We start from the raw sequence: 21427 nt of genomic DNA on the forward strand, positions 1-21427 counted from the left end.
ATTATTGATCCACATATTTTAATGAAAAGTGACTTGACTGAAAATTTTAATTGCATGCTTAGCAATACAGTTCCTGCAATAAGAAAATATATCTCTCTATCTGCAGAGCAATATTCTGTACTCATAAATTAATGGGAGAAAACGTCTGTTTGATGATTATTGCTTTCACCACTGTGCCTCACACGTCCAAGTGCAGCATGAAGGCTAGATGAAATTTCACTTATTCAGTATGGGCATATTCTTTGGGACAGTACAGCCAGCAGAAACTTGAGATGAGGATTATCTTGTAGGTCTGGTTTTTCGAACTAGCTAGGGTGTGTTACCTTAATAAGTAAGCCAAATAATTACTTATTTACAGAGTCAGCAAATAGTAAGGTCACACTGGCATTTCTGAGCAAAGAATGACACTGAACTGATCGGTTAAAGTGGCCTGAATTTATTTGAAATTCTCCAGCAGTAGTTATAATTCAAGCAAAGCCCTATGGAATTGTAAAAGCAAAAGTACTGAGATAGAAGGGGATGTGGCATTCAGAACATCCATTCAGAACATGGGGAGTTACTACATGGGTATCCTGCTTACAGCTCAGTTTATGGTTCAGGATTTCACCCAGAAAGTGAGTGACATTAAAATGATGAGAAAGTAAAGAAACTATTTCACAATATGTGCAAGTCTTTCAGTTGTGCTCATAGCTTCTCCCATGCAATAGGAAAGCATTTGTACAGTATGTTTTGCCAAACAGCTTCAGAATTTTTCATGAATCAGATAGAGCCATCACCAGAAAAACATCCTCCAGTCTAAGCTTTGAGGGAAAACACACCATTTCTGTTCCTTAATCTACCTCACTTCATACCAGTAGTACATTTTCGAAAAATACCAGGTCCTTTTTAAGTCCTCAGGTTTTCAGAGTGCATCTTGAAACAGTTTTGAAGGAACCAGGTTGTTAAAAAGTGGGAGTCATGGTTTAACCCCAGCTGGTAACTAAGTATGACACAGCTGCTTGCTGCAATCTGTCCCCCAGAGTGATTGGAGAAGAACTGGGGGAAAAAGGGGGCTGAAATAAAACCTGTGGGCTGAGATAAGAACAGCTTAATCACAGAAATAAAATACATTAATAATACTATAATAATTTAAATGAAAAGGGATGCAACAAAAAGAAGAGATAGCAAAATAAACCCCAAGAAACACAAGTGATGAACACTGTAATTGTTAGCCTGCTGACAAATGCCAGGCCTATCCCTGAGCAGTGACTGACCTCTCCCCCACCCAGTTTCTATACTGAGTGGGACACTAACTATTCTGGCCAACTATCCTGGCCATGCTTCCTCCATGCTTCTTGTGGAACACCTTGCTGGCAGAGGATGGGCAGCTGAAAAGTCCTCGACTTGGAGTATGCACTGCTCAGCAACAACTAAAATATCAGTGTGCTATCAACATTATTATCATTCTAAACCCAAACCCCGGCCCTGTACCACCTACTAGGAAAAAAAATCAACTCTATCCCAGCCAAAACCTGGGCTGTAGGGAAGTACATCATAGAAATTGTTCTTTATTGGCATTTCTCAAGGCAAACTGGGCTTTTAAATTTTTTTTGTTTGTTTTGTAGGTTTCTTTGTGAGGGGTTTAATTTAATTTAATTTAATTTCATTGTTAGTAACAAAAGGTGGAAATAGAATTGAAATATCGGTGTATGTATATATATTTATATTTAAATACATATCTATATATATCTATGCACTACAAGCACTGGAGTCAGTACCCTCCTTGCTTGCCTTTTCAGTGCTGGACCCTTTTCTATCCCTCTTTGTGTTTACATAAACCCTGTTTTTCAAATGTACAGATGCAGTGGACCTGTGTCTGACCTGTTTTCCATGCTTTGGGAAAAATCTGCTAACTTAAGTGTGTACTTATTTCAAATGGTGTTGGAGACTTTCAAGTACAGCACTATACTCATAGCTTGTGAAGAGTATCTAAATGGCCTTTATTTAATTAAAAGCTACATATGGGTTAAAAGCTCTGGGATCAGTATAATTGGCAGTGAGATAGAGCTGTGAGATGTAAAAATGGGGTAGCAGGTATGTGCAGGGAAGGTGAAACAAGGCTTCTGTTCACAAAATCTGCTTGCCAATATTATTGCCATGTGATGTTGATTAATTCTTACTTCTGGTCCTAAATGGCTGTGCCTGATGTCTCTGTCTGGTTGAGCTCTCTCCTTGTTTCACTAAAGAAGCAGCAGCATCTTCACTGGTTGTGAAGAGAGCATTTGTAGCAATTGCCAAGAAAGGCAAGATTACAATGGACAGTAATTTAAATAAAAAGCATTTGAGCATTTTATATGCCTGGGATGCAGGGAGTTTCTATTTCAGCTCTTCTTCAGTCCTTTTCTTTAGACTTTGATGACAAGCATCACCTACTTGCTAAGGGAATTTCTTTGCTGTAGCTCTGTGAAATAGGGAAGCATGATCCCCATTTTCAGGAAACTGGTAGTGTGAGCAGGGAAGTGTGAAAATTACAGTGTCTGAATTAGTAGAAATTCTGTTAAATGTTCAAATGTCTATCTCAGCTTAGAATTGTGGATTTAGGCTTCAATGTTTCAAGAGGTCAAGAGCTGAGCCTGGCTTTGTTGAAAACATTGGGAAAGGAGTGCACCAACCTCCCACTCTAACATGCAGGTGTCTACTTGGAGTTCAGTTGTATTTGGTGGAGCAATAGAGATTTTCTGGGCTTTGAGGATCGTAGACTTTTCCTAAGCAATTTCCTACATTATGAACAGGATGAAAAAGCCAAACCAATGTATAAGCTGGTTTAGAGACTTCTTTTCCCCTACCATATGACAAAGAAATATTAATGAGTAATAGAGAAAATGCCTGAGGCCATGAGCATACTACCATGGCAACATTGCTCAGTTTGCTTTCAGGAAACTGCTGATTTTTGAACTGTGTTTATCCAGCCATCACCACAGATCTTGGGCACAGAGACAGCAGTGACACAACTGACCAGCTCTGCTTTTTGGGCAGTTAGCTGGTGTGCTTGGCCACTCTGACACTCTGGGCCTGGACTTGGCTTCTTCCTAGGTTGGTTTCTGTATACATCACTGTCCTGAATAGTCCAGACAGATGCAATGTATTTTCATTCCTGTTTCCAAGCTGTGGAGTGTCTACTGGAATGTGTTGCTGTCTCTCTCTGTCTGAACAGTATCTGCTGTTACCCTTTCAATATTTTTTATGACCGTGCTGTGACTAGTTTCACCCAGTTGTTCCCAGATGCTTCAGCCATGTTCTGGCCCTTTTGGGCCTCAGGGCAGGCACACAGCCTCCCAGACCTGGAGAGAGGTGTGAAGGGTACCTTCCCCTCCCAGCACTTTTGTACCAAATGTTCTCAGTGTCAGATTTGCACAGGAGGGTGTTATGTCCCACCAGACACCCTTGCAGAGGCTGGTTATGTAACTTTGTAAGGCTAAGTTCCAGTATCTATAGTAACATTTAAACAGAAATAAAACAGTTCCCAAACCAGGAAAAAATTACTAAAAACTATCCAGAAATTATCCTGGGTCACATCAAAACATGGGTTGTTGGATCTATACAAACTGTAGATGAAAACCTTCTCCTTACTGTGTCCTTTGACCATATGCAAGCGAGATAGAAGAGGAAGAGGTCTTTAGAGAGGAGACAGTTGCCCTGGAACAGGCATAGCCAAGTGGCACTTTCCAAAGCTCCAAAGATGCTTTCAGAAACTTGGTAAGAGGGTTTTAGTAGGGATGGATGTGGGAAGAGTCATGGGAATGTTAATAATGGCTGCCTTTTGAAGTGTGCTGGTGCTGGGAGAGCACTGATGCTCATGTGCATATTGAAGAGTTTGTCTGGGATGTCTGAATGACATGGGACTAAGATGAACAAGATTAGGAGAACATGAAGATGGCTTTTCAGTTTACTCTCCTCTGTCTACACTGAAGGCATACACTCCTCAGGCTTCTTCCCTTGTGAACAGCATAGTTATTCCTGTAGTGAGGAATAACTCAGTTATTCCTGTAGTGAGTTCCTTTCTTCTCAAAGGAACTGCTTCTGCAAAACCTCACCAGTGAGGCATGGCAAAAGCACATTCACATCAGTGAAGAAATTCAGCCTTTGAACAGTTGAACAGTTACTTGGAAATACCATCATAAAAATCTGCTGTAGAAATTCTGAAGCTTATTTTTAAAAGTAAATAAAAGTTGTATTTACAAATAAAATACTTTATCAATAAATATGCTGTATTTATTTCTGCAGGCATCAAATCTGTTCTATTATCTCTTCAGGGCAAACAATGCCCAAGGTCTTCTTTTAGCCTCTTCCATTGTGCCATTTCTCTTCTTTATGAGAGAATTGCAGAATACATCTAGAGAGAGCAATATATTGTGCATACTTCTAATAAAAGGCCTGGAAAATCTGCTACAGGTATTCAATGAATAGCTGAAAACTTAGATTTTAGGGTTTGTGGAATGTCCAGTTTTGTACAGAATATATGTATTTTTCTTGGGTAATACTAATGGCTCTTCTAATGCAACTTTCAAGTTTTTGGGTTTTTGTTCTTCTATGCTTGAATAGCATTATATTCTGGCACAAAGTTTCATCTCTTTTTGAAGTGTGCTTGTGCCAGGCAAGAACTATAAATTCATAATGCAGAAGTCTCAAATCAGAGCTTTACTTATTGGGTTCCAGAGAGGATCATAAAATGCGTCAGTTATTTAAGATGCAATGTGAAAATAGAAAAGGTATTTTAATTTAAGAATCAAGCTATCAAGCTTAAGGAAATACTATTTTAAAAAATAAGAGAGGTAAAATAACATTCATTTTCAAAAGCAGCTGAGTTTTATTACCTTAGGGAAATAATTATATAACTCAAAATACAAATTAACATCTCTCTCAAAAAGAAAAAAATGCTTTAAAATTTGCCATTAAGTCTGAAATGTTTAAACTCTCAAATCTTCCACAGAAAATTGTTGCAAACACCAGTCCTTTGGAGGTAGAAGTTCTCAGAAATATGCACTTTAGAAAGTTAGAACCTCTTATATAGACACCATCAGCTTAGAGAAATCCTCAGTGACATGCTTTTTCCCCAGTACTCCAGCAACCAAGACCTACTCAGTTAATAAACTAGCTTTTAGTTACATGAATAATTAATAAAAACATCATCAATCCATCTTTTTAAAGCAGCTATGATCAGGGCTGGGGAAGAGAGTTAAAGGCAAATGGAAAAAGGATCAGTTGTGGAATACTTTGACCATAAAGGTTATAAATCTTTCTTCATGTGTACAAAAAAACCAAACATAACAATAGCAATCTTGGCAGGTAGTAATGAAGAATTGGGAGGATCAGAAATTCTAGAGTGGAAAATCAACATACACACCCACTGGACCAAATTCACCCATGTGCTAATAGCCAGCAACAGCCCAATTCATGCATAAATCCTATTTACATCCTTAAGCTGGAATAGAAGTTTAGGTGTGATTTCAAAGACACTTGAGGAGATAGAATTTCAGTCTTTGTGAAGTCAACATTCTCCAAAGGCTTGTAGAGTCTAACCTAATATACTGCATATATTTCTGGTCTAATAATTGATAATGTGTAAACTTAAAATGCTGGCTGTAAAGGTTAGGAAGAATTGGAACCTAAGCAAAGAAACATAAGACATGAAGAATAAATCATAAAGCCTGTCTTTTAAGTATGTGTCAACAGTAATGGAGTAGTTAGTGTAGGCTCAAGGCTCTATATATCAAAACCATTGTATGAACAATGGCCTAGATTCTAAATGCCAGTATGTCAATGGTTCCCAGGAAATGCAAGGGGCTACTTTGATAGGGTTTCTCTTCACTAAACTTTATGTGTAAGAGATATACCTGTGTTAAATGTTATTACCTCCTATAGTTAACAGATGAAATAGCATGACGACCAGCAAAATATTCAGTTCTTAATTCTGAAATAATTAAACACAAATCTTGAAAAACAGTGATTCTGTGAATACAGTCACCTGAGCTGTGTTGCATCAAGAAGTTATTTGCCCCTGCATATTTAGCAGAAGACATCCTTGGGTGTGTATAGCGATAATTGCAATTGAGAGGGAGCAAAGCAATGCTGGCCCTTTTTATGGCAGTGGCTTGCACACTGAGGAACCTTGAAAACTCTTGTTTCACACAGGCTATCTGTGGAATTCCTGCCATCTATGTGCAATGAATTCAGACTGAGATCTTAATACTGGCTTCTTTCAATCGAGTTTTGTTATGCACTTGGCATGCTTTCACACCCCAACCTCCCATCTGCAGCCTGCACCTGCATTGCTCAATATTTAACTCAAAGATTTCTGAACTTCCTGGACCATTAAGGTGTCTCTTGTTTTGTGGCTGTTGCTTACCACGAGAAGGGAGTTTAAATGCAGAGAAACAGTGTTGTTTTCCTCAGTTTTGTTTGAAAAGAGCTCCTGTCTGGCATTCTGCAGCTTTTCCTCAGAATGAAGCATGGGCATGAAGAGCAGAGTGTAGCATTTACAACCTGAAATTAAAATGCTATTGCTTTGCATTCTTATATTTTCTCTTTCTGTACAGTAGCAGAGTGAGTGCAGGGTGTAGTGCTGTCCTTATCACAAACAAACCTACTATTTTCTGCTCTCAGCTACTGAACTGTTTGAAAAAGAGCAATTCCTTTCTCTTATGACTCTTTCTGATAAGCTGGCAATAAAAATTCAGGACTCCATGTAGCCTCTGGTATGACACAGCTGAGCTTCTCCACAGCATGCACTCCCCATCCAGCAGCTCAATGGGTTAGAGATACAGTAGGTATTTGCCCAGAGATTTTACAACTACATTGCACCACAAATTATTCACCCTGGCTTTATAGCCATACCTCTCCCTTCCTGATCTGGTCAGTCTTTTCAGAAGGCTAAGTCCAGCATGATAAAGTGAAAGATATCTCTTTGGAGTTCCCCTTCAGGTGCATACAAATTACTGGTGAGCTGTATACTTCATTAGTGAGAACAAGTATTTCAGAATCAAGAGTTACTCCCAAAAATGATAAAAGTATGTGTGTGCTCATCCAAACACTTCTTGAGAGTGAGTATATTTGAGTGCGCCCACTTTAGAGTGGGTGCACTCAAATATACATAAATGTGTATATTATTACAGATGCACACACAGTGGCTTGGATAACCTAAGAACTTGAAGGTTCATTGGCCTCACTTTTATGTATAGAAGGTTCATTGGCCTCACTTTTATGTACTTGTGAAGGCCTGAGGTCTTCTCTACTCTAGAAAATATGTTTGGAGGTGGCAAGCCTTCCACAGTTAAGGTCAGAGGAAAAATTACATTTGATCATATCCCTTCTTTCCTGGGGAAAAAAAAAAACAGAAATCAACCAACATTTTTCTGGTACAACTGTGTCTCCACTGGAATTTTACTGAATCTGAAGCAGTCAAGTATCACTTAGAATGGCTCTGGATGTGAGACCTGACTGCTCTCTTCAAGCTGGCTTGAAGGGGTTAAGGGGCATGGACTGGCCAGCCAGTTACAGAAAATCCTTTCAGTGTGACCACTCTATTCTAGGCAAGGCACCACAAGCAATTAATAACCCATGTAAAACTCCTGTTGATGTTTGCAGGCAACAAGTAGAAAGGCGTTTGTTGAAAGAGGCATGGTTTAATGGTCTTAGCACCGGATCGTGATTGAGGATCTCCTGTCTTCTTCTTGTGACTTTGACAGTAATTGCCAGTCTGTCTTTTGACAGGTCAGATGTTCTTTATGTGCTTCTATTTACCTTCTTTGAAATGGGCTACAAAGTTTTACTTAGCTTTTAAGAGCCAGAAATAATTAGTTTCTGTTACAAAATACTGTCAAGACATAAACCATCAATCATCAGACTTATCTACCTTTTGTTTCTGAGTGTTGGGTGTCCTAGACATGTATCTAATGGAGAGAGACCTTTCCAAAGTGTAAGACCTCCCCATGTGTCAGTGTAGGAGACATTTTCCTTCTAAAAGAAATTTCTCCTTTCCAACCATTATAGAGATAATCTAAATTATTGACTTAGGCTGACTTTTCAATGGCTAAGGTGAAGTGAAATGGACTCCATCCTAGAAGTTAATATTGTTTATAAACTGCAAAGAAGGCAGAGTTTGTGCTTCACATCTCTGGCCTCTGAAATCGAAAGACCTGCATGAGTGAGAGCGAAGAGTGTTTCACAAGGGAAATGGAAAAGAATAATTCTAGCGCAAATTTGAAACCATTTAAGTAAAATCTTCCAGCAAAGCTAAGTTGTTTCCATGAATTAGGGAGAATGGTCTGCAGGGCTGCTTGGGGCTTTTGAGTAGAATGGGAACACAGGATCATGAAGTATTTCAACAACTCTGGTGGCTGTCTAGGGAAGATACAAGGCAAGAAAAATAGCAGTTATAGATGTTATCACTGCTAGAGAGCAAAGCCAGTGCAATAGTCAATTGCAAGCCTGCTACAACATTGGGAAGCTGAACAGAGGGAGAGAGTTTTAGGCCATCCATCCAAGTGCACCAGTAGAGACTCAGAAGTGCTCAGCAGTGACCTCAGCTGCAGGAGGCAGAATGCCAGCCACATTACTAACGCAGACTCCTTCGCCAGCTGAGCTTTTTGGCAGGGCTGGTGTCAGCAAAGCAAAACAGCTTAATGAGATTGCAGGAGGAATGGCAGGCAATGGCTGTAGGTGGGCAAAACTTCTTTTCAGTTAAACAATAGCTGCAGTTTCACCTTGTGGTGACAAGGTTGCAAATACACCAGAAAGAGACCCCTGGGTGGGACCACCCCATTCAACAGAAGAATGGTCTTTGATAAAAACAGGCTGAAGTCAAAAAACCAGGCTTGGAACGCTCCAGGATACACAGTTCATGTTAACAAACTGTCCTCTTCCTGAAAGCCAAAATTTCCAAATCCTGGCTGCTTCAACACTGCTAGTCCCTCCCACAGTCCTCTAGGTTTACTGTGTGCTCCATGCAGGGTTTCCAGCTCAGCGCAAGGCAGTTTGCAGCAGGGCTGTGTCCCTGGGCAGAGGAGCCTGGGCAGGGAGCAGACCCCACGCAGCACAGTCTGGGTAACCTGGGCTCTGGAAGCTGCTTTCAGCAGGGACAGCCACTGGCAGCACCTTTGTAGCCATAGCAAACAAGAGGGATTTCAGGAAAACGGTAAACATGAGTTAACGTTGCCTGGGAGATCTCCATTTGAATTTAAAAGTGATTTTGAGGTGGTAGCACCTGCCAGCTGTGCAAGCCTTGAAACATTGGTCATGCCCAGTCTTCTATGGATGGCTGAACCCCATTAAACCTATGAGCTATACCATACCTATAGGATTAACACCTATTAGATAGGATGATGCAATTCAAAAAGACATTTTGGATGATCAAGTCTGTGTTCTCCAGTTGCAGACAACTGTATCATACAATCCCTCAGAAGTTGTGTCTAAGGCAATCAGGTTTCTATTTTCACATAGTGTGTTTCAGAAATGTATTTCTTTGCTGGTTAACTATCTACATTATTGTAAAAATGTCAGAACCCCAATTTGCATCAAGTGTCAGCATCATGCAATAGCTGAAAAAGTTATTTTAGCTTTTTGGTGTTATGCTTGATTCCATTTTCACTATTGACCTTCACTTCTCTAGGCTAAACAAATGAGCCTATTGTATTTTCATGTATGGTAGCCTATTCATTCTTTGGCTCATGCCAGTCATCTGCACTGCTTTTGCATCCTGAATTCATCCCTTCTGAACAATGAGTGACCAAAATTGTACACAAAATACTTCAGATTTAGGTGAAGCAATGCACATTTCCATGAATATTGTTCCGTTTCTAGAGGAAACATTTTATCTGAAATGTCCCAGGACCACATTACTTAGCTCATAATTACATTTGGGTCTAATGGATTTCCTGTGGTCTAGGTACCCTCTGTTTTCTCTTCTGTGGTTTTGGTTGATAACCTCCACCATGCTGCAGGAATCCTTGGTTCCAATCCGTTAACACAGGAATTAATATTACATTTCATTTATTTTTAACCTACAGGAACACTTTGTTCAATGGTGCATTTGTAAAGTACTTAATTAAATGTCCCTGACTGATATCAATGCAGACAGTTAATTAATTAATTATTGTTTTTATTTCACATAAACAAAAACAAACAAGCAAACAAAAGAAAGATGTACTCACAGTGTGTTTTGCCTAATTTATGAGATCATTAACATAAGGGTGGGTTAAAAAAGGATAGTAGTATTAATATTGAGTACTAAAGGGACATCTTTAGTTCAAATTTCTAAATCCTTATACCAAAGGTGTACAGTTTTACTAAATTTGAGTTCTATAGTTTGTCCCTTCGCAGCAAGGAGAATGTATCTACTGCATTCTTCATTAAGAATTTAGCAAGTTCTCTTCACAGTTTAGTTAGACAGAACAATCCTTTTCTAGCCTGAGAACCAAGGACACCTTTGCAGCTTCAGGCCCAAAAAGTATAAACAACAGTGAACTGAGGAGAGCAATCTGGAAAGATGGGACTTCATAACGTGAAGCTGTAATTGGACAATTAACCCCAATATGTAAATGGACCAAAATTTATAAAAGTGTGGAAACTTGTGACTGGTTGTCCATCTTGGGTACATCCTGTGTCCATCTTGGGTAGAGCCCTGGCCAGGCTCTTGCACTGCCCAAGGTGTATCCTTTGAAGGCCTTTTAATAAATACCTACTTTATTCCTTTAGCACTGTCTAGCCTCTGTTCCAGGTAGCCTATCCAAGCATCACAAACACATTAAATAACTTTTCCCCTGATGAAACCATCCCTTCATTGTGCAAAGATAACTGAGCAATAAGACAGTTTAACCAAAGTTAGCTTAATTAATACACTTTTGCAATTCAAATATTACAGGCTTGCACAAAACTAGCTGAGGTGAAGTTCTACAGCCTATGGATGTTCAAGGTCCAAACCTTACTTTTGGTGAAGGATAGTATGCTGAGTTTGAAATGATTTTATGGTTTTTATCCTCTTGGAATCACCAATATTTCTCTTTATTTCTATAACAAATCCAATATTTTAGAATAAATATAGAAGGGTAAAGTTCAGGGATAGCATTTTATTTTAAGACTGTGTTTCCCTGCCTTTGAATGCTTGTGTTCTCAACTCTGTGGTTCCACTGATGGTAGTATTTTTCTTGACATCTCTGTGTATGCTTTGTATACATAAGATTAATGAAGATGCAAAAATATTACATACAGTGCGAGAAAGGCTTATCCATTGTCTTTTTATAACTGGCAATTCTTGAGAAATGGAAAACAGTGCTTGCTTTCTTTTTCATTCTTTTATTTTTTTGCTCTATTTCAAGCCTGCAGAGATGGGGCCTTTGGGACCTGTGACATTGTTTTTCCTGCTTTGAGGAAAATGTAGCTGTCATCCAGCAGTGCCTTATCTGCCACATTTCTCTGCCTGCAGCAAAGTTTTATAGAACTACTTGTTTATATGTGAGGAGGATCTTTGGCTACCACATGCCCTCTGGCTTAAATAGTCATTCCTAGGAATCTGACCAGTCATAGTTCTTTAAAAAGAAAAGCTGGCAGGTCATTTTGGTGCTAGCGCTGTTTGAAAAACAAGATAAAAAGCTTTACAAAAAGAAATATTAACCAGACCAAAACAATGCCATAGTCTCCAGAAACATTTTATGCTACAGGTGAGTCTGATGTACACAAGAGAAGGACTTGCCTATGGGTAAATAAGGAACTTTATTTTATTTTTTTCCCCCCAGTTTTCAGTGTAGCAGATAACCAAAATTATCCTGATGTCCCTAGGGTCATACCATGTCTTTGCTCTGCCTGCAGTGGACTTTGTGTTGTGGTTTTGTTTTTCTTTATCTTCTTGGACCTCTGGGTTCTGTTGTATGCAAATACCAATTGTCTTCTTTTGGATATTAAAACAATTGCTATAAAAACTGTCTGATATTAATATTAGTTTGGAATTTCAAAGGCAGGAAAATGAGGTAGGTCCCCATAGGTAGCTAGGTCCACTAAATGCCATGGGAAATTTAACTATTAAAACCAGCAATCCTTGCCACTGTACAAAGACTGCATATGTAAGTTAAGATACATCATGTATAGTATGCTGATAGTTAAATCCATAAATGTCAGCTGGTTCGGCACTCAGGAGAATAGGGAAATTGTGGGTAAAATATAGCTGTAACGTTTGATAAGAATGAAAATCTTTCTTTTGTCAGTGAATGTTTGATATGCCTTGCTGAAGAGGATCACAAATAGTCTTTTAAAAGAGGAATTACAATCAGAGACAAGGGGAAAGCAGAAGGTGACTTGCCAGCTAACCCTCTGCTGCTCTAAAGATACACCTTTTTAAGTTAAAAATCAGAAATAGATTCCTTATAGTTGAAATCTATATTGTAGCTTGAAAAGAAAGAATGAAGACATTTTTTTTTCTGCAGTAGTGACACATCCAGTTTCTCAAACTTTGAGCTAACTTGTACTGTTTTTGCAGATATGGTGCCCATATCTGAAAATATCACTCCACACTTTTGGATAAGCTATAACCAACCCACAGTCCTGGAGGCCAGTCTGTGGGAATGAACTCTGGTGTCTCTGTGAAGCCCTAAGCTCAGAGGCTAAGAAAGAGAGTAATGACAGAAGTGCCCCCAGGATAAGAACATAATTTTGCCAAGAGCAGCAAAAGAAACTGCAATGTTTAAACCAAAAATTAAATTTGAATAGCAGACATTTTTATTGAGTAATTGTACAGAGTCCAAAACAAAGTGATCTCTGTGTTTGCCCTCCCCTTTTTATGATTCTCTTTGAAGTTTATTTTCTGTTTAAATGAACTTGCTTACTTCCCAGAAATTCATTCCTCTTTCTATAAGTAGGTTCATGAAGTAGAAATTATGTCTCCATGTGACACAAACTCCACACCCTTTGTGTTTTATTGCACTACCGGTAGTTTGGTCTTGTTCAGATGTTTGCTTGCAAAGGAGATACAGGGCTCTGGTTGTGATAGTAATTTATTACCTGGTTTATTGTTGCCATTTGGCCTATCATTTTAAAGGTAATCTGAAATGTTTTCTTAAGGAAAGTTTAGCCTTGGACTTGTGTCCCCAGCCCTCTGGGATGCTCAACAGCCCCAAACTCTTGTGTGAGCACCAAGTACACTTAAATAATGTTGGGGCTGAGACAAATGTTGAATGTCTCACAAAAAGGAAAAGGAAACCAAGAAAGCTTCATCTTAATTTAACTTTTTCCATATGTGTCAAAAATTATTAATGTTTTAACTTGGAAGATACTTCACAGCAACTGCTGCGTGGGTAACTGTTCAGTTCACTATGTGAGTAGTCATCAACAAATTGCTTTGTATGAGGCATGGAATTACAAATGCTCTGTGGGTCCCAGTGTAATGCTCCACAGACAAGATTTCATTTCCCAGACTATGCCATCAATCTGGGGAAAATAGACTTTAAAAAGCTGATTGTATTTTGAGCAGAGGCCATGCCCAGAGTCTGCATGTGCCCACACTCCCAGGTGCGAGATCTCAGGTCAGATTTGTCATTATTGCTCCTTGGTCCACTGCAATGAACAACCAAAAGGTCCTAAAAATACATTCCAGAATGGTCAAAGAGGAATATGATCAGTTAAGCAGCTCTCTAGAGAAAATGGTGATGCTGTTCAAGCTACAGGCACCCTATGGCTGGTAGTAGCAGCAGTGTGTGCCATGAGAAGCAGGGAATGTACCCCTGCTGGAGGCTGATCTCTGGCTGCACCCCTCCATCTCTGCTCTCTTCTGCTTATCACATTCATTTCTCTTTGTTCTGAGATTTTTTACTGCATAATGCAAACAAGTCTTTAACTTTTCCCCCTTAAAAAAAATCTCCATCTTAAATCTCAATTTCTTCTGTAGCTACTGCTTTTGCTTTCTCCTTTTCACAAAAATTCTTAACACTGCTAGGATTTCTTCTCTTTTTTATGAGATAACCCATTCAGTCTGCTGTTCACAGCGGTCCCACGCAAGTCTTAGCTGGGTTTTACAACCATCCTACAATTTCAAACTTCTTTATCCTATCAGGCTTCTCTGGCGCATAGTCTGGGCTCCCTTTCCATGCATGGCCCTGCTCTTACCCCTGAGTGTTTCTGCAGCACAACCATCACTGCCCTGTGTGGGTCTTATGGAACCTGCACTTGGTCCATGTGTGCCAAAGCTTTGCACAGAGTGTGCAAAACAGTACAGCAACAACTGCAACCAGGCTGCATGCACAATTTCATACATGCACAGGATAAATTGGCAAACAGAAATGTGGATAATGACAAGGACAAAACCCACAATATCATGTTGAGTGTCACATGATAATTTTGTTGGGTTTCTGAAATGTCACTGCCCTTCTAAAGGCAGTTGCAAGATACTTTTGAGTGTTCCTTTCTTGTCTGAATAATGACCTTTTTGGCTCTGTGCAGCACCTAGGCGAGTTACTTTCAATGGTGAGCACACAAGAGAGTGAGTGAGCACTAACACAGAAGAGTTTCTGCCACGTTCACCAGCCTGTGTGGATCTTGCTGACCAGGGACACTGTGTGTGAGGAGCTTTATAGCTTTGGTCTCACTGAGAATGAAACAGGGTTTTATTTCTTACTAGATTTTACATACACCTCAGGCTGTGCTTGCACAGCAAGTGGTCACTTAGTGTTTTACCTTCTGTCTGTCTGAGTACAGAGCAAGCAAGGATTTGTGGTTTCCTTCTCTATCAAGAATAGCAAAACTGAAACAGTAATATTCCACATGTGATCTTCTCAGGGGCTTGAGAAAAAATTTACTGTTTCAGTTTAGAACAAACCATATTTAAAATAAGAGTTTACTTTTACTATAAGGGTCTTTCACCATTGAAGATATATCACTGGTGCTAAGTTATTTCTGCTTGGTTCTGTTACCCCAGAATCATGTCATTTCTACAGCATCATGCCAGTGTGTCAGCTATCTAAAATACTAAATACCTTCTCACAGGGTGAAGCAGTCAGGTGCCTTCATTTCCAAGAGAGATACAAGTCAGTCCCAGTTGCAGATCTGCATCACTGGTTGGAATGGGAATGTTCTCATTCCAGGAAGAACCTGAAAACCAAGATTTATTATAATATAGGCATTTCATGCTAGCTCCACAGCATCCACATTAGAACTGACTATATCCTGCCTGATAGAAGTATGAAAAGAGCCATGCAATAGTGTCTCCTCCTTTCCCCTCTCTTGGCAGTCAGCTGGTCTTCTCAATATTTTCCTTCTGCTTTTCATCCTTGTGTTTTTCCCTTACTCTAGATATCCTAATTTCTCCAAATGTTTCCAGTATATGAACCTTAACTTCACCATAGAACTTCAGAATCAGCTTAACTGAGGTTGAACTTCCTAGAAATTTGGGTCTTTGAGATTTTGGGTCTGGGCCTGAATTTGTGTTAGATCAAATCTGGACATAGTTTTGAAAAACCTACAAAGATGGAAAAATGAGTTTCAAGACCGAAGTCTTAAGCCCTGGATTTAAGTGCTCTTGTATCCAAGGTTCTACTTTCCCACAGCAGATAGATACAAAACTCAGATCTATAGTTTTGGGTATGGCTTATCTCATAGCTCTGTTTCACAGCTCAAATTTACATCCTTGTAATACACATTTATAGTGCTCTCTGTCCTTCTGCAAAGACATCAGATTTCAGCTCTTTAATCAACGATGCTGGGTGTGCCACCTTGTTCTGTACCTCCCTGTGCTTGTCACACTTGCTGCACACCCACAGCAGCTGCAGGTCTGGTTCTTCATATGCCACACTCCCAAACAACCAGCAGTAAATACAAACTCACCTGTAGGCATCATTCATGAGATCTGGGGGCTGATTTTATTCCCATCAAAATCATGGCAAAAAACTCCTCTGATTGCTGTAGGATCAGAACTATCAGTCTAGAAATTAGGATCTTTCACTCACTGTCCAATTATAATATGGCACAAAATGCCTCTTTTTTTTTCCTATAAATAAAATAGTCAGACCTTTGGGAAAATTCAGTGTCTAGGACAGGAAACCATGGTAGAAGAATAAGGGTTTTTCACGTCACTATAGTCTCAGGACATAAAGTTTAACATGCAAATTCCTGTCATGTCACCCCTGGCTCTCCAGTCGTTAGAAATGCCAGATTGCGGTCATAGCTTGTCTCTGGTGTGGAACTGACAACTGTGATGGCTGAAGGGAAAAGAGATCAGGTGCTGGAGGGATGGTAAAGAAGAGAAATGAAGAGTTAAAACTAGAAGGATGTCCTGACATCTTGGTAAGCTTGGCTCAGCCATTCAACCTAAGCTTGGATATGTGAATAATACTTAAATCCTGAATTTTGGGACTTGTACAGAAAAATCTTTGTGCAGCACCAGACACAGATGAAGAACATCACAGTCTTGCTGTATGCATATCAGCCTCTGCTGAAATCTAAACCCTAGAGCTCTTTAAACATTTTTATTTGTTCATGATTGAAACTACACTGAGGATTAATTAACGTTTTTGCTTTCCAGCAAGATATCTGGAATTTTGCCACATTGTCCTCATTTAACATTTATCTAAAGAAATGCAAGAATTAGACTGTATTCTGTTTAAAAATGTGAAATTGTCATGGGATAGTTTGATTTAACAACTAAGAAACTCCTTGGAGTTACTAGAGACATATTTTCAAAGGATTTTCCGAATGTAAAACTGACCGGCTTGACTTCATTTGAGGGCTAGGGAAACAGGTTGCTCCTTAGCTGAGCCTGAGCAAGCTAGATTTTACCTTTGATTGAGTTGGGAAAGCCCAGTGACCAACAGCTACAGAGAGTATTTATAATGAAATAACTTGGGCAGCCAGCACAGCTTACTCAAAGGCTACATGGAAATTCATGGCTACTACCATGAAAACAGGGCTAAGAGAAACAACAGTGGATCCTGTTTGATAATTGGAATTATGATTAACAAAATGAGAGACTGCTTTCCATTCCCCTGGCCCACAAAGGCCCCTCCCATCAGGAGTACCTGGCACAGCCACCAGTGAACCAGCCAGCTAAGGCATGGCACACAGGGCACCCAGGGCAGTCAGGCACCAACAGGTCACTAATTTTGGGGGAGGTGCTGATTAGAGAGGGCTAGAATTAGGAGGGAGTGAAAGTGGAGTTCAAAACACAGACAGACAGTAGGAATAGATGGTGAAGTAATAATTTTTGTGTGCCATATAGTTAGAAAATATGTGATAATATCAGAAAAGAATTTCACAATTTTCCTTTGGAAAGTATTTATCTTTTCCTGAATGTAGGTGTCTTCCGCAGGCTCTTCTCTCAGAAGTGGAGCTTTCTGTTACAGGTGCCTTAGTTGCTCTAAGGTCAAAGCTGGCCCTGGGCCCTGACACTATTTGGAGCAGTTTTCCTGTTCAGCTGAGCTCTGAAGCACACACAGCCTCTCTCTCCCAAGTTACTCATCAGCTGAATAATGTAGAGCTAAGCCAGGTCTTGTGAGTGTACCCACTGATGGTTCATGCAGTATAGCTGCCTGCAGAAAGAGACTGGAAGAGGAGACCCTGTCAGTGTTGTGCATGGGAATTACAGGCAGAATATATGCTTGAAAGTGGCATATCCAGTGGGCTAGCACAGCACTGAAGTTAGGTGGCTTGAAACAGGGGTCTGTCTGCTTGCAAGAGCTGGAGGGGTCCATCTGCATGAATAGTTTGGCTGGGGATTTTTTTTCTCAGCGGGGGAATTTTCTTCCTCAGGTCTGCTGTAGTTTTTGTATGTCTTCAAAAAGCAATTATATGAGGTTTCACTCCTTGAAAAGGATGGAAACATTGCAACCCATGCCACTAGCAGTGCCTCTGCCACACCAGTGTGCAGCTCAGTTTTGCCATCTGATTTGTGTATGTAGACACAAGCTAAATGAACTTCTGCATGCACGTGCAGCCAAGACCTACAGAAAGACTGAGATTTTAAAATTCCATGTAAATTCCTAAAAAATGTGACACTCTCATATAAATATGTTTTTCCACATTTCCACATTAGCATTCAAGTTATGGTAACAAAAATTTTGTTCTCCTGCTGTCTTGTTTACCTAATAAAGGCTATTTATGTTATTGAGCAGATTTTTATATAAATCCTTAGAACATAACCCCCCTAATTTTTATAACTTTGTGAGAGTATGAAACTGACTGGAAGTCCAGTAAGGTGTAAGTTATCGATGGCCCTGGGCCACAGACTATGAACAGAACTACAACACCTCCTGGAGAAATGGGTCTGCTGCTGAGAAAGTTTTAGGGTCATAGAAATGGAAAATTTGTACATCCACATTCTCACAGATGAGTGTTCAGGCATTCACAAAAGGATACAGGCCTTCATTAAGACATTTAATTCTGATGGTAGAGCTCCTACTAGTTACGATCTATAGATGATTCTTCTTACATGATAAAAAACCAAAGGAAGAATGTAAGAGAAGCCTTTTAAGCCTTGGAGGAAGGCTGAAAGCGGAAAAAAATCACCATCCCTGCAGCTCTTGAAGTCTGCTGAGTTTAAAGATCTTAGTGAAGCAAATGAAGATTGTCATGGGAAAACGAGAGAAGAGCTGCAAAAAAAGCTGGTTACATGCAGACTTGAAACTGAATCATCAGAAAAAGGGGCTTAGCTTGATGCTGTTGAGGAGAATAAATCCCTGAGGCAATTAACTTTTTTAGTTCAGTGCTGTGAATGAGTCATATTTTTTAGGGAGAGGTAAAATATTTTGCACAAACAGCACATGATACTGCAAACTGGGGATGGAATCACAAAGGTAAGAGGAAAAAAGTAGGAATGAGAGCAGGGAGAAGGGGAATGTAATGTTCACTGCAAGAGTAGGGTAAGCAGGGCTGGGAATCAACAGCAAGCAGCAAACAATCTTTTCTGAGAACCACTGGGAGTGAGGGCTGAGGATGTAGTGAGCTGGCAGTGAACCAACAGCTGAGGAAATGGTGGAAGAAAGAAGGGTTGAATTCGTAGAAAATTAGTTTTCTTTCTCTGGGAAAGAGGTTGGTTTGTTTTTGACAGTCTTATTTGAACAGAAAGAGGAATTTGCCATCTGTGGAGACATCACTTCCAGAAAATCTTAACCTTTTCCTGACCGACTGTGGAGCAGCAGCTGCTTCAGACCCTGACTGTGCAGGGGCCCCAGCCATTCTCATTTTTTACTACCACGAGTTTGAAACATCACGGGTCTTTATAACCTTGTGATACAGAGACTTTCAGTTCTTCTGCCATAACCTTTAGTGGCATTATACCACTGGAAGCACAAATCTCCTTTCTGGGCTATAACTCACATCCATAAATGTTATATGCTTACACCCAGGGACATAGTGTCACAGCTTGTAATGTAGTGAGGACTGATTGCTGGGATCTCTGGGAAGCTAATTTCATTACCTCTCCTCCATACTTTGAAGCAAGAAAGTTACATTAATTATGTTCTTTTTGTTCGTCAGCACTTGGGGTACTCAAGTAGCCTGAGTAATGAGGGCTTGGAGGGAAATCAGTAAGTTTTATTTGTGCCACAGAGTCAGGTGTGCAGTGCAGCAAACTAATAGTTAAACTTGAATTGCAGTAAATCATGCTAGGGTGGCACAGGAAAATAAAAGCCAGCAAGAAGGGCTAATTCTAAAAATAAAGCAGAAGTTGTTTGTTAGGGTGGTCCGGAAAGAAACAGGGCAGTAAAAATTGTAGATGCCATTTTGTGAAACATTACAGAAATGTGTAACAAATGTGAAGAATTTACTGCTTAATTGTGAGAAAAGGAAAATTGTGGCTCAGGAAAATAGGAGTTGTATTCCTTGTATTCCTCAAAGATATTGGCTCTTGGAGGAATACCTGAAAAGAACTGATGTGAAGTTTTGAAACTGAACTTTCCCTTTGGAAAATGCTGCTCCACAGGGTACAAGATGTATTGCACAAAGAAGAATGTTGAAAACAAATGGCTTTTTCCATGGGAAAATTTTAAAGAAATTCAAAATTGAATTGTGATATTCCACTTGGATATTATCTCCTTATTTTATTTTGATTCCCATGCATCACTTTTCCTGACTTTTTATTGTTAGTATTCTTGTTGCATTTCCATATGAATTTATATTTTTTTTTGTGTTCAGGAATGTATGTGCATGTCTGTATTGTGTGATGATCTTTTAACACTTTTAACATTTTTTACTTATCGAAATATTTTTGATTATTCCTGTAAAATATATTATCTGCATTTTTCATCTCAAATCTGGTTAAAAACACACTCTAGAATGCTGGAAATTCCCCGTGTCTTAGCGAACTCCATTTCCTGAGAAGCTGTGCTGCCAGCTGGTAATCTGGTTGGAAAGCATCTCTCCAACATCTACATTTCTGTTCTCTTATTTAAATAGGTAAAGGTTATTTTCTTCTTGGTACTTCCCCTGTATAGTTAGAGTGATGTGAAAAATCCTCAAAACCTGTAAATTAGTGCTCCTTCAACTGCAATACAGTAACTGGCTGTAAACTCACAGCACCACAGAGTAACTGAGAGGGGACCTCTGGACATTGGGTAGCCCACCCCCCTGCCCTGCTCAGAGCAGGTCAGCTGGAGCAGGTTGCTCAGACCATGTTTAAATACCTCCAAGGATGGAGACTCCACAGCCTCTCTGGGCAGCCTGTGCTAGTGCCTGGCTCCCTCCACAGTGCCAGCAATTTCCTTGTATCCGGATGGAATGTCCCAAGTTGGAGCACGTGTTGCTCATGCTGCCCCTGTGCATCTCCAAGGAGAGCCTGATTCTGTCCCCTCTCACACTCCCATGCAACAGCTGCTGTTTTCACTGGGCATCTCAAGCAGTTAGCTGCACCCAGAGTGTACTCTGCTGCCTTGCAGCCTGCACAGCAGCTACAGCTCAGGGCTGTGCTGACAGGTGTGCAGTGGCAGCTTATGAAATACAATAATACAATTGTAAACACTTGCTGCATCATATCATCAGCTCTGCTTTTATCTCTTACAAGATAATAAAAGATAAATCTTTATTTGTGGTTCCAATCAATTGATTTGTACCCAGTATGGATGAAGGATTTCAGATGGTGCTGTGTGTTTTGCTAACACAGTAGGTCTGTCTCTGCTCAGACAGTACTGTGGTTTGCTATCTGAATGAAGTCATGGGGCTTCTGGAGGAACCTACAAGCTTATGCAAAAAATATTTTTAACCACTCAATGATTATATATATCCATATTTTTAATCTAGGGGCGTTGGTTTAGTAATTCAAGAAAAGAGCACTTGACCGAAAGAAAATATCTGTATGGTAAGGATTCTACCAGTTATCACACCCAACTAATCTTCTAATTTGTCAGTTTATGAAATATTTGGATTAGAAAAGGGGCACAACCACTTTGTCCTGGCTGGCAAAAGGCTTTGCTGGACTCTCTGA

Source organism: Melospiza georgiana, chromosome 5 (genome assembly GCF_028018845.1).
Source record: "Melospiza georgiana isolate bMelGeo1 chromosome 5, bMelGeo1.pri, whole genome shotgun sequence".
Taxonomy (NCBI): Eukaryota; Metazoa; Chordata; class Aves; order Passeriformes; family Passerellidae; genus Melospiza; species Melospiza georgiana.